Genomic DNA, 15,484 nt, shown 5'->3' with positions numbered 1-15,484 from the left:
AGGAATTGGTGGCCAAAAGTGACTCACTTCTTGGCTTGTATGTAAAGGGCGCATTCTGACATGGGATCAGCTTCAAAAACGTGGAATTCAGGGCCCCCCCAGATGTTGTCTTTGTAAACAGGATCAAGAAACGCAAGAACACCTTTTGAATTCTTGTCTTTTTGCCCAACAGCAATGGGAAGAAATCAGGAGACTCTTTGGAAGGACAAATAGAGATCATCATAACATCAAAGAAACAATCAAACAATGGGGGCGTGGTCAATTCACGAGCCCTGTGGTTAGGAGAGCCTGGAGTCTAGCGGTAGGCATGAACATGTGGATGATATGGAAAGAAAGAAACCGGAGAATCTTTCAAAACAAAGAGATGCCTCTAGAGCAGGTCTGGAAAAGAACCCTGAGTCATATAAGAGAAACTATTCTAGCAGAAGCTTGGAGTCAAGAGGATTGGAAAACGACACCTGAGGAAGAACAGATCCTGACCAAGCTAAATCTAGATCAAGGAATGGTAGCTCCTCAGATGCGGAAAATTCCTGAAACAAACAGCATTAGCCCTATCCATTTCTCTTGCCCTTCTGAAGGTTTCATCAAACTGAATTTTGATGGAGCTTCCAAAGGCAACCCAGGGCCGGCAGGGCTCGGAGGCATCTTCCGGGATGACCAAGGCAGGACAAGATGGGTGTACTCAGACCATGGTGGTATCATGAGCAATAACGAAGCTGAGCTTATGGCAGTTTATCAAGGACTAAGAATAGCGATAAGAAATGGATACAACAACTTGGAAGTAGAGGGCGACTCCCAACTAGTTATTGACATGATTAGGAAACTTAATAACGGTAAGACTTGGGACAAAGTTGTGAAAAGCTGGAGGACAGCTAGCCTGGTCCAGGATCTGGAAGCCATTATAAAGCGATTTGAATATATGATCATAAAATATGTAAGAAGGGAAGGCAACAAAGCAGCTGATTTCCTAGCTAATTGGGGAAGTAATGAACAAGGTGGCAAGCTGGATAGTATATGGCCACCACATCTTGAGGAGCCCAGATTAGAGCCCCTCAAAACAATCCTTACCCAAGATTACCATGAGGACACGACCTCAAGATAGCAGATACAGGTGGCCCCCGATCGGGGTGGTGAAAGTGGAGAGTACGAATAGAAGGACAACGCAGGGGAGAGGATGGCCAGGATGGCCACCAACTGCCCTCATCATAGATCAAATGGATGTGGTGGCGTCCTGCATGCCTGTGGGAGTCTCGAGGCAGTGAAGTGGCAGGAGAGTGGGGGGAGATGAGGGAAGAACTGGCGGCGGTACTGGGATGGGACGTAGGACAGTTGGGAAGGGGTTCATGAGGGTGTCTAGGGTAGGAAGAGAGCCCAGTGTGCAGCGAAGGAAGGAGGAGAATGGAGTAGCACGGGCGTTGGGATCTTTTGCGGTCGAGCGTAAGTCCGGGTATGTTTCCTTAGACTCAACTCCTGCATCTCATTTTGTCATGCATAGTATGTTGGAGGAGGGGGGAAAGCTGAGAATTGCTAGGGAAGGGCCACGTCTGAGTGGGTCTGCAATTCACCTTGTTATGCATAGTAAGTTGGAGGAGGGGGGAAAGCTGGGAAATGCAGAGGAAGGGCTGGGTCTGAACGGGTCAGAGGTATGCATGGTGAGGAAGCGTGAGGAACAGAACATTGGCATGCCGAGGGACTGTAGTAGCAGGGCAAAGGGGCAGCCTGAGAAAACTAAGAATGCAATCTATGTGGGGGACAGGATGATAGAGGGCTCGCCCATTTACCTTAGTCCAGGGGGAGAGAGACCATCGATTATCCAGAATAATGGGGGAGACTGGAGTGGTGAAGGAAGGCTCAGCGACAGGGACATGCTAGCTTATGGGAAGAGTGTAGCTCCTAGAAAGCTAACTTTTGTTGTTGATAATTGTAAGCAGGAGGCAGTAAAGGGAAAGATGGCTCGCCTGGGTAGAGGCAGGGGTCGTGGAGGTAGAAGGCGTCAGAGCCAACCAGGTAGAAACGATCCGACGATCTCGACACCAGCAAGTTAGAGGCAAGGCAGGAAATCCATTAGGACAGTTGTTCAAGAAGCTGCGTGCGCATGCAAAGAAGGGATGGACGCTGACATTCGTCAACTAATATAGGAGATGGAAGACAACGTCATGGAAGAGGATTTTGAGCTAGAGATGGAAGAGGATTTTGAAGTGCTTACTAGCCAGGGCTTTGGAGCAGGTCGCGGGTGAAATGGTAGAAATAGCCCAAGGTATGTCAAATATCAAAAAGCATATGAAAAACTTACAAATTATCATGTTTATGCAGGACAGCAAGCTGGATGAGATCCAACAACGGTTGATGAAGCTATCTCCAGCACCAAGCGACTCGGCGACAGCACTAGCAAATGTGGAATCAGACAAAGATGACCGAAAGGATTAGTTTCATGTAGTTTTCTAGTTTGATAATTTTGCGGATAGCATTTTCTCTTCACGTGTTTTATGTTAGTTTGGAACATGATTAGTGTTTTTAGATGTGTAGTTTACTTAGCTTGGATTGAAACACTGATTCAATTTTGTTATTGGATGGCCTATAATAGACTGAGATGGCCAAGATACTTGGTTTCCCATATGGGCAGTTGAGGCCACCAAACTGTTGTATACGGAACAACTTGGTTTTATAAATAGAAAAGAAAGGTACTACCGTAGCTTACAAAAAAATTAATAAGTATATACATCTTAGATATTATTTTTATTTAAGAAAAAAATGAGTAACAAATTAATATATTTAAATAAGGGTGAAAAATTGATAGATTTATTTAAAAAAAAAAGAGATTAACCTACATAAAGTTTTATGTATCTTATGAGAGTGAAACTATATTTTTTTTTATGGAACATTAGAAGTTACTCAGTTTTGCTTTTGCAAAATAATATTGTTGAAGTGAAAGTCCACGCCTTACAAAATATTAAAAATTATGAAAGTATATATTTTTATGGAATATTAGAAGTGATTAGACGTAATGGGTTTTGTTTTTACAATATAATATTGTTGAAGTGAAATTTTACACCGTTGACAAAATATCATTCCAACCGTCAAAAAGTGATTAGAGGCGCCTTTCCGGTGGGTTTTTCCAGTCGAAATCCGGCAGGAATTTATTGGAATCGCAAGTTTGATAGTTAGTTTCTGCACAATGAAAGCGTCCCAGGGGTTTTCGAGGGTGCTGAATCCAAATATGCAGTTAAAAACCCATTTTAACTGCAACAAATCAAAATTTAACCTCAATTTCTTCCGCCAGATTCTGTCACCGGAATCTCCAAAAAGTCGCATTATAGACAACTCCTATTGTTGGCAGTTGTCTATAACGCGACTTTTTGAAAGCCTTTCCGGCGGGTTTTTCCGGTCGAAATCCGGCAGGAATTTATTGGAATCGCAAGTTTGATAGTTAGTTTCTGCACAATGAAAGCGTCGCAGGGGTTTTCGAGGGTGCTGAATCCAAATATGCAGTTAAAAACCCATTTTAACTGCAACAAATCAAAATTTAACCTCAATTTCTTCCGCCGGATTCCGTCACCGGAATCTCCAAAAAGTCGCATTATAGACAACTCCTATTGTTGGCAGTTGTCTATAACGCGACTTTTTGAAAGCCTTTCTGGCGGGTTTTTCCAGTCGAAATCCGGCAGGAATTTATTGGAATCGCAAGTTTGATAGTTAGTTTCTGCACAATGAAAGCGTCCCAGGGGTTTTCGAGGGTGCTAAATCCAAATATGCAGTTAAAAACCCATTTTAACTGCAACAAATCAAAATTTAACCTCAATTTCTTCCGCCGGATTCCGTCACCGAAATCTCCAAAAAGTCGCATTATAGACAACTCCTATTGTTGGCAGTTGTCTATAACGCGACTTTTTGAAAGCCTTTCCGGCGGGTTTTTCCAGTCGAAATCTGGCAGGAATTTATTGGAATCGCAAGTTTGATAGTTAGTTTCTGCACAATGAAAGCGTCCCAGGGGTTTTCGAGGGTGCAGAATCCAAATATGCAGTTTAAAACCCATTTAACCTCAATTTCTTCCGCCGGATTCCGTCACCGGAATCTCCAAAAAGTCGCATTATAGACAACTCCATATTGTTGAGGTGAGCCTCCTGAAAATATTATTTCAAGAGAAAAAATTCTCTCGTTCGAACTCTTCTTCTAATCGTCCAAAAATGTAAGTGCCATCTCCACTTTCAAGGCTATATTTGGCCGCACGTCCTTTGATGATGAGTGCAAGTGAATGATGCGTTTAGCCATGGCAGTGGTCAAGAACGTGAATGCCTTTGAAAATATTGGCTCTCTCATCCAGCCCACAACACACGTAAATAGCCTTGGTGATCACGTCCACTTCTTCATCCACTTTCTTCCCTACCCATTCCCGTGCCTGCTCTGAATGGCGGCACACCCTTTCAAGAATCTTCAGAGAATTTTGGATCACCATCAGCTGACCGCCCTCCTCATTAGTGCCAATTTTGTCATTTCTTTGTGGTGATTATTAGTAAGTTCCTGCGTTGGAGAAACTCGATAGTCCAAGAGAATCAATAGCATTCCAACCCATGCTTCAACCCATGCCTTCGCAGCTTTCCTCGTTCTGTGACAGGCGTTCTAAGGTGCTCCATAACTTTCTGTAATACTGTTTGCGTATACAATAGTCCAGTACAAGACACATGTATGAGACAAGTACTTGTATAATTCCCCCCAATTTTCCTGCCATGGCAGAAACATCAGCGCTTTCTCCAGTCTACTACATCAACTGTCGATCTCCCTTATTAATGGATGGCCAATCCTTTCTCCCACGACATCATTTACATAATGGATCACCACCCCTGAAAACTCATTAGAATTTAACTTTATGAATTTTTTATTGTTTATATACACCGATTATTTCAATGCATGCACATTATTTCCCTGACATTAAACGAGCTCATATCACATTGTAAGGCATCTGTGTGACGTGCTACTCCTTGGCCAGATTAAAAAATCGTCATATCTGCATAGAGTGAGTCTAAGTGATTCTGCAGACAATGTCGAGTGTCGGCTTTCGGTCCTCTTTCTCACGAAATGAAGACTTTCAATCCTCCGCCATTGCAATCCTAGAATGCATATCGATTAGGTAGGTGACCTCCTTGAAATGAACCTATTCTCATTAACGACCAAGATCTTTATTGATAAGAAAAAAATTTGAAATGTAATGTGGCCAGGGAGCGGCAATTTCAAATTTCAAAAGAGTCGGCCTTATGCAATTTCTGAGCTCTGTTCCTATGAGCTAGTCATTGTCCTCATGTTATAATGAATACAGTGATTTTTGTACACGGGTTAAATTTGATTCCTATATACATGTTTTTGGCTTTTTTTACAGTTTAAATACAATTTGTTTCGAAATCTATATGTCATCCCTGAATTGCCAATAATTTTTTGAAAAGTCATATTGATCGATGTATTGAAAATTAACAAGTTTATATATATATATATATATATACCGCACTACCCTAACTGTTTCTAGTGACTTCATGGTTAATGCCTCCAATCTTAATAGTTGATAGCATGAAAAGGTTACATAGCGATGACGAAATAAATGTGAGCTTTAAGTCGTGAATGTCATCCCAACTTTCCATGCAGTATGAATTAATTGGGTTGGTGACCTCCAACCTACCAATTATGTTCATAACTTCCAAGTTCCAAATTCTAATTATGTTCATTGTTCTCCAAAGTCCTGCTCGCCTGGCTAGCTGCAGCCTGCAACTGCAAGTTATTGAACTTGATGTGAATTCTTGTGGGGAGCAGGGGCTTAGGTATTAGGCATAAGAACCATGCTACAAAATATGCTCAACCGACCACTCGCACACTTTGAGAACATGTATCTTCTCGGTGGTTCTTAAGCTGCTTACCTGTAGATTTCGCCAGAGGTAGGTGGTTTCTGTGAAGGTGAATAAAAAAAGCAAGGGTTACCACAACATGAAGTATATATATGTCAAAATAGAACTCATCCGACTCCCCATAGAGGTGGGTGCTTGATTCTTTAGTGTTTTTGTATTTTGAGGTATATATTACAATATTGAAATAGTTTGTAAGTTAGGTCACCAACCGAATCGATATTACCTAGAACTTGCCACAAATATTGTGGCTCCATCGAATATATTTATAGTGATCACTTTTAAACTATTAACGAGATTTGATCAAACATGATTTTAATATATGAACATAATTTGTATTTCACATATTTGTAGTTTAGTCATGGGATCTCTGCAAAATACTCTTCCTTCCACTATTCTTTGAACTTCTTGTGCTTGTTCTTGCCAGACTTTTTCTCTGTTATTCACATGGATTCAGTAAGACTCAGCTCTCCACTGGGTTCTTTATGGACCTCCAGGGTCTTGGTTCCATCAGTCTTTGTTTTCTCCACCTTGTTCTCATCATCCCAGTTTCCACTCCTGGAAGGCCTAATTTGACTACCAATCCACTCCATCACATAGTCTTTAGCACATAGCTCACCATTGCCATCTTGTCTCCACCACCAATCCTTTCCCTATCCTTTCCCAAAGGCTACTTCTTTTTCAAATCTTTGCAATCAGAGGGAGATGCTCTCAATTCCTTGCTCCTATCAAAGCTACTGATATCATCGGTTCCAGCATCCGAAGGGAAATTTTTGCACCAATCCTCACCCTCTGTCAGAATCTATTTTCCCTTCATCTGTAACCCAATTTCCTCATCCCCACTATTGACAACCTCGTGCACCAGGGCATTATCACTAAAATATTCAATTTTACTAGAGGAAGAAGCTTGATGCTGCAACTGTAATGCCAGAGCGAAGTCGACCTCAGATTCCTTGTCAATAGGTCTTGGACACAAGCGAAGTCTATCTTTAATGTTTATTCTATTCCTACCATAGAGCTTCCCAATGCTTTCCTCCCCATAGTCAAGAACATTTGTTTTAGTATTTGCATTATCTCTGTTCATCTTTCCAACATCCTGGTTTTTATAAAGATCGTAGCATATATTAAAATCCTCGCTTATGTTAAGGTCTTGGCTCTTCCACACATCCTCACATCTGTATTGAAACTCATCTTCCCCAAGGTCCTCACTAAACAACTCAGGCCCATAGTCAACATCACACTTAAGTCTGGCAAGCCCAAAATCAGCTAGTTTGGCATTAAAACGGCACCGAGAAGAACATTGTTGGGCTTTAGATCACCATGAAAAATGGGTGGATCACACTTAAGTTGCAGAAAGGCCAGAGCTTCGGAGATTCCCAAAATTATCTTAAACTTGGTTTCCCAATCCAACATAGAAGGTGAACCATTCTGAAATAGAGCCTCGTGCAAGATTTTATTCTGCATATGCTCATACACCAGGAGTCTCCTCTTCCTATTAGCACAGTACCCCAACAACCCCCCAATGATCGACAATTCTTTATGAAATTCTATTTCCCCTTGCAAAGCAGTGATATCTAACCTCTTGACTGCAATTTCCTTACCATTCCTGAGAACCCCTTTGTAAACTACATCGAATCATCCCTTCCCAAGCCTATCGCTTGAGTTGAATGAGTGAGTAGAAGCTTTGAGCTCACGGTATATGAATCTTTGAAGCCTGATAACAGTGAGATCATAAGGGTTGGTTTTGCTGCCCTTCAAGTGATTGTACCACAGGATCAACATCAACACCACTAGCCTCTGATATACAGATTAGAGCATGAACCACCTAACCTAAGACTTGAAGTGCTCTGATATACAGATCAGAGCAGAGGATGAATGAATATAAATGATTCAATGAACAAAGCAAAGTCAATGGGTGAAATTGACAGAAATGCCGAAGCCATAACTGTCAAGGTCAACGTAACTGCGAATCATATTGATGGATGCCTTGTGTTTCTTGTGCTAAGCGAGCTTCCAGAACATACAAGTGACATGAACCAAGGATTATACCATACCAGTCAAACATAGAAAAATCTTTAAGTTGCTCCACCGTCACTCGCCAGAGAAGATGATATAAACATTGGCGACCATATCACAATCTAACTCGATCTATAAAGTTCCAAGCTTTTCCATCAAACTAGGGGTGTTTCAAATCATTTTCTGTTACTTGTTAGAAAGCTCTCAGATGATTGTTAATAACTTGCAACACCATGCCAAAGGGGCATCCACCTATTGTTAGAAATTGTAATTTTTAATAATTGCATCAATAAAATCCAACTGCATTCAACATTTTAATATAGATATATATAATATGACTTTGATCGAAATGAAAGTTGAAATATGCCATGTACAGGTGAACAAACAAAACCCTATTATAATGATAGAAATGAAAACATTAAAATAATATACTATAATAATTAAAAAAATATAAGAAAAAAATAAGTTATTGTAAATTCATCTTAACCCCAATCTATTAAGTATTAAAAATTTTAAAGCTCCACTTTCTTTTGATGCTTCTCAGTTCTTAATAAACTAAGATTGAGATGAACTTAAGATAAGGAAAGAATTTCAATTTAGAACACGAGTATGGTAAGAATTGGCATTCAACCAAGAACAAAAGTAGACATTAAACCTTATTAGTCCTTGCCTAGACTATTAGCGATTGCTTGATCATTGACTGACCATTAGTTTATACTTTGACCGATTTTTTTTAGTGTTTTTGCATTTTAAGCAAAGTTTTTGGTTTGGAAAACAATCGACCTCTTATTACAACCTTCATGTTTCCCGATGCAGAAAGATTGAGGCAACATCATCTTATCTAAAGTAGGCCGGTTGAGTAAAAGTTTGCAATATCGTCTTATTCAAAGTAGGCTGGTTGAAGCAAAGTTTGCAATATCATCTTATCCCACGTATGCGGGTTGAGGAAAAGTTTTCCTACATCTAAAATAAATTATCAAAAGTTTTATGGTGCAATGATTTTGATATACTCGTGCCCATTTCTTTATATCGAATGTTTTAGCGGCCACTTCCAAGTCCTTTCCACATGTCTCTCAAGGCCCTTTCCACATGGCTATTAGCATGCAACTCTGGTATTGGTATCGTAAAAGATAAGATATTTAGGGCAGAAAGCTCAAGCATCATAAAAATAAGATATTCGGGGCAAAAGGCTCAAGCAGAAATCAACGAAGACAGACATCCAGGTGAAAGGCTCAAGCAGAAATCAAGAAAGACATCCAGGCAACGACTAGGGCCACTGCTTCTACAGTCCGCAAGAATTGAATTCCACCCTTAGACATGCTATGGTATCTACCTACTGAGATTAGCCTTATGGCACATTATTATTGTATATTATATAGCCTTTCTGAGCTTTCCTCCATTTACTCACTACTGCAAGGTAGCGTATGAGTTAGTCAATGGGTATGAGTTAGTCAATGGATCTGCATGAATTTGGGTTGTGAGCTGAAAGTGTTTATATTTATATTTTCGTCAATTATTACTGTAGTGCCGTCCTGTTTCATAATATCTTTGTGGATGATTGGCCGATCTGCAAGGGGAAATTAAAGGTCAGTTCTGCAATTCTCTACAATTTTTTAAGCATTCTACATTATAAAGACAAGCATTTTACATTAAAAAGACAAGATAAAAATTTACGCTGTTGGCTTAATTTTTTGGGAAAAAACATCAGTAATTTTTTGCACAAAAACATTAGTAATTTTTCACACAAAAACATTAATGTAATTAAAGGTGAGTGCAAATTTAGTTTTTTATACTCTTTTTTTTGAATTTTTGAGAAAACTCTAGAATATTTTAAACACAAATGTCCAAAATAGACAAACCATCAATAATGTTACCAAAGTAGGGGCGGGGTAGACAATACCTTCACAAAAAGAGAGATCTAATACATATATTATATATACGATTCACCAGTTGAACATTTAGTTGTATTAAGACGGTGAAATGTGTTGTATAAAACACAGTCTCTATCTTAAGCTATTCCCATACAAAGAAATTTCATAAACTTCAGCTTAATGAATCCTAGAATTCCAATTCAGAACATATTTATATAAAACTTTGCAAGTGGTAGGGAATTTGAGGGTTTTATTTAGTTTTCTGTTTTCTTTTTCTCGTGAGAGCAGCTTCTCTCAAACAAAGATTCTCACTAGATATAAATTTGAATCTCTCTTTCTAGCTAAATAAAGCATAACACAAGGGACTAAGGGGTTTATCGATTGGCTGGAGATTGCAGAGAATTACTTGTGAGCGCTGGCTACGGTTCTAAATGGAACCCAAGGTGCAAAAACAACTTAATTTCCTTATATGATTTACCTTGATTTGGGTCGAACCTCTATCTCTTTCAGAGGTGAGTAGCTTGGAAATTAAAAAAAGGGTGAAGTGGGAAAACAATTACATACGGTTTCTCAGATTGAATAGATTCTTGCATTTATTCTTCTCCTCTAAAATTATAAAGCTTGCAAATTCACAAAATGAACTTTACTCAAATACAAAGAACAATTAGAACGGTAGTTAGATGTAATCAATGAGCTCATTTGATGGTGAACATGTTACCTGTAACAAACAAATCTGTTCCCTCCCTTCAAGGTAGTTGCAACCACCTGGAACACACTTGAGATCCGACAAACACTAACCATCCCTTTAAGGCAGGTACAACCACCTGGAACACACTTGAGATCCCACAAATGCTAACCAGTTGCCTTCTCGGTGGTGGAAAGACTAGCTAGCCATTCTTGTAACTGCAACCCTTTCAACTCTTTCAAATTTCGTGTGTTGTTGTTACTAGAGAATCCTAATCGCCAATAGAATAGCATACCTTCTGGTGAGTCTCCTGCTCAATACAATGACCATTCGAAGCATTTTTCCTACGTATATGGCTGCCATGTGAATAGAAGAATTCAGGTTTCTTGGTTTAGTGTGGATTCAAGACATTTTCCTACGTATATGGCTACGAGGTGAATAGAAGAATTCAGCTTTCTTGGTTCAGTGTGGTATGCAATCAAAATAAGGTTTAATAAAGAGCCATGCACGTTTTAAGGAGGCAATGCCCAACCTCATTCAAGTTATAGAGAGACCAGTATTAAGTGTCACTTGTGCATAGTGCACGTTGGGCATTGGGCATCGCGTTATGGAAAAAGAGGGAGAGACCAGTATTAAGTGTCACTTGTGCATAGTGCACGTTGGGCATTGGGCATCGAGTTATGGAAAAAGAGGGACAAGTGGTGATTTATATTTCATTCAATTGTCAATTTTTATTATGCCACGATCTCTACATGTATTACAGCTGTATATTTCTAAATTTTGTTTTGAATAACACACTTAATAAATATTACTCCATTGTTTAATTTATTAAGTCGTGGTCTCCAGGTCGGCATACCAGCTGTCTCCTTACCACATTGTTTCATAGCGTGTCGCTGTTCTGCAACGTTTTTTGTTTCCATCTTATCTTCTATCTAGATTAACTTGAACTGATAAGATGCCGTGTAAGGGACCAACAATTTGGCATTTTCCCGTCAGCCGCCCTACAACTGTCGTTGATTAGCGGCGATTCTACTCTAGTGCCTGCACTCCTCCGCAATTACCGCATCTCGCCATTGCCGTCCCTCGAAATACGAGCAGGTAAGGGACGTGACTCCGTGTAGTGGGAGCGTTTAATCATTTATACCTCTCTATTGTCGAATGTTGGAACTCTGAACTACGCGGATTCACATATTTCGTTAATTTTTGTCATTTAAATTCTATTTAATTAATAACAGACCTTTTATGGTAGATCCATCACTCACGTATTTCCTTTTTTTGAGTGTCACGTCACAGATTCATGGATGATATGACGTGTGCGATCAGAGGGCGATTAACTGCGAATTGCCCCAAGCAGCAGAGTTACAGGCAGGTATCTGTACCAAGGACGGACCTACCTTTCCCGTTATATTCTTTCATTTCTGACTTGCCAAACTAATGTTAGGCTTTCTATTTCCGTCTTAGCTTCCATCTCGAACAACCTAAAATTACAAGACGTTGTGTAAAAGGCCAACAATTTGGCCCATTTTGATTACTGGCCTGCCCCTACATCCTCTTGTCAGTGGCAACTCTACACTGGTGCAACTCAGTCTTCCTTTCTTTTAAAAAAAAACTTTTCACAGTACAATTAAGAGGAATCAATATTGGCGTTTCAAGCATAATCCAATAATCTAATGCTCTAGGGAGAGCTATGTAATTAATTACTTTAGATTAATGAGATAATTTATTAGCATTTTAGATTAATTAAGTAATTAATTAATTACTCGTTTTGGTGTAGCTCAACTGTGGAGAGTGTGGACCTCCTTATCTTATAAGCTTTATCTGTAACGTGACTACTTTTACAATGCTGATGTACAGGTAGAGCATGGGGCTCTTCATATCCGGCAGGGACTACCGCTGCCTGCGACCCTTCTTTGTAGAGTTTTTCACGTCATGAAATGATTTCATTCTAGTATTATGGGTCTCTGAATGAAATGTGAGGCAATTTAAGATAAAGCAGTAAGTTGGCTTGAGCATGAGTATCGGGTCACTCCATACACCCAAACTATATACGTATGTATTAACCGTTTCCAATGAGTAAAATTATTTTCCTAAATGGTAGATAATAAATATCATTATCTTTGGCATTTTATACATTACCCATTTGACTTCTCTGCGTAGACATTGAATTTGCAATATGTTTATTGAAAATTTTGAAATCTGTCCATGCCAACTCACCATTTTGTTTCACTGTTGAGGTACAAAGCCTTAACCTTTCCACTTAGCCGTGGCTTATCCCATCAACATGGTATAATTATCAAAGGAATGAGGTCAGTGAAAATGGGTCTAAATCTTGTGGAAATTTAGGTACCATCGAAATTTTGGCGGAATCGATAACTTTCCTTTAAGACAAAGGAAGCATGTTCCATAGATCCACATATCCATAGGAAAGGAGATATTTAGGTGTTACTTTTATTGTTTTATGTTTATAACTTTTTTTAAGTAAAAATATTTATTTTTTAATATATAAATTGATTGTTTTAAAAAATTATATTTTTGAATATATACATTGATAATTTTAAAAGAAATGTTCCACATTTTTTCCTCTTCAATATTTGTTAGAAATTTATACTTAATATTTACAGGTTGTTTTTATATTTTTTGTTTGCATTCTAAACCAATTCAAAAATAGCTAAATTTTATGTTTTTATTTTGGCCACAAAGTGTTTTGCCGCAATTTTTTTTTCCAATCTACTTTGTGAGTGAATCACAATAATTTCTCTAAGGAGGAGTAAGTCAATTTATGTATAAAATTCTTTTGTTTTTAATATGTGAGTAAAAGTTTATATTTATATATGTCTTTAATACAATTTAAATCAAATAAAAACTTATTTTTTTTCTCAAAAAATGAATGAGAGAGAAACAACAACTCAACTAAAAATTTGAATATGTTCACTTCTCACACCATGAAATAGTGTTGTTGAAATAACTATTATTAATTGCAAGCATAAGACATATTTATTTTCTAAAAAATTAGATGACTGAAATAGATAGAAGTAATAGACAATTTATTGTAAACATTGAAAAACTTTTACCTAGACTTAAGAAATTATTAAATATTATAAAAAGTTAATATGTATATATTAAATGTTATAAACAATAAATAGGTATATTCCCTCGTTAATATCCTTTCTTGAAATGAGTGCAAGATTAATTTTTAAATATGTTTTTAATTGGTGAATTGAAATGCATATATACTAATTTATTTATTTTTATTATATAGGCATTATATATCAAAAACTGTCTTCAAAAAAAGGGAATCAACTTTCTATAGAAAAATTCTTTGGATGGTGTAGTACATCTCAAGTTTCATTTCGTGATAAAGAAGATCATGATTTTGATCTAAATAAAGATTAGATGTCTTGGGGCATAATGGAGAATTTGATATCTTGGGGCATAATGAAGAATGTGATGGAGAATTTTGATGAGGGAAAACCTAGCACCCAAAAGAAAAAGAAAATGAAAGTAAGAAGAGAATTTTTTATGAGTGGAAAACTAAGTATAAGTCATTGAGAGAGGCAAAGCATAAAGGACAAACATGTATGAAATGCATATATTGTGAAATGCATAAGGAAATGCAACTATGGGGAACTGGTACTTGTTTCTCTACATTGCAACATGATTCTATAGTTGTTCATGCTAGTTCAAGCATCCATAAACTCTTAGAGGAGAAGTGGATATGTGGAAATGAGAAGAAAGAAAAGCTTGTTACAAAACACACTGCATGCATTCACAATATGAAAAAGGAAAGAGTCGTCACTATTATAAACTTAGTGTATTGTTTGGTGCAAGAGGATCTACTGCTCTCAAAATGTGAATCTCTTTCCTTATTTACAATGCCTTTACACACACAAAATATGCCAAAGAATAAATATGATACATCATATACAAATCATGTGGTTGCAAAAGAATTCCTTTTTTCTATATCGCAATATCTTTAAGAGATACAAATTTTAAAATACAGGAAAGCCCTTCTAAAAACACAGCTTGTAGCTTAGAAAAGCATCTAGTGGTTTATGCCACGTTTTAAAACTCAAAATTATTGGGGCCTCCAATTTCACAGTTTTTAAAGCTCATAAATGTTTGTGATGGAAGAGGGAAAATAACTTATGATGTAATCAAACATTTAATGGAATCAAAGGGTCTTTCAAAAGAAAGATTGATAGGAGTTTCCATAGATGGTGCTTCTTCAATGGTTGGTAATGAAAATGGTTTTATTACTTTCTTGAAGAAAGATGTACCTAATATTGTAGTTGTTCATTACATTTGTCATCATGGAGCTTTAGCCACATCAGATGCTTCAAAAAGAATACCTCAGTTATTGTTTGTTGAGAAATTGGCAAATAAGATATATTCTTGGGTGTAAAATTCTACGAAAATAAATAGTTAACTTATTACTGTACAGGAACTTATGCATCTTGAAACTCTCGAGGCTCTTTAAATCCATGGAGTTAGATTGCTTTCAATCGGATAAGTCATTGAAAGACTTGTTGTACTTTTGCCTCCCATATTAATGTTGTGGAAAAATTAAACAAAAGACTCATGGTATGATAAGGCAAGGATATTTTCAGTGCAATTCTATTCAGATATGCTTGCAGATATAATGATTGAATTAAACAAGTTGAACAAGCAATTCAAGGAAGAGTATATTGATGTCAGATCTTTAGGGAAATCCATAGATGTTACAGTAAATACTTTGCAAAGGTGTTTTTTTAGAAGTGACATAATTGTAGAAGGAAGATGTTATTTATCTAAATTTATAGATGCCTCTAAATTTGGCTTTTTAGGAATTTTTATAAGGAGGGGCTTGTTCACAGGTATGAATTATAACTTGTAGCAATTCCACATGCATATGATGATTGTGTTGATATAAAAAAACAATCACGGTAACCTTGTATTGAAGGTTCAGTAGAAAGTTACAAACAACTTGCAAAATATTATGTTCAAGCTCTTGTAGAGAGTTTGAATGGAAGATTCCCTAATATTTCATT

General features: G+C 37.6%; 1 pseudogene; it reads right to left on the bottom strand.

Moving 5' to 3' along the window:
• Positions 1–6,244: 6,244 nt before the first annotated feature.
• LOC149195001 (putative receptor-like protein kinase At1g80870) lies at positions 6,245–11,595 on the bottom strand (annotated as a pseudogene).
• Positions 11,596–15,484: the final 3,889 nt, after the last annotated feature.

Source organism: Pinus tabuliformis, chromosome 2_2 (genome assembly GCF_031772625.1).
Source record: "Pinus tabuliformis cultivar Carrire ecotype Pingquan chromosome 2_2, CPIR1, whole genome shotgun sequence".
Lineage (NCBI taxonomy): Eukaryota > Viridiplantae > Streptophyta > Pinopsida > Pinales > Pinaceae > Pinus > Pinus tabuliformis.
The sequence above is the reverse complement of the archived record's forward strand: the minus strand, read 5'-3'. Positions and strand labels throughout refer to the sequence as shown.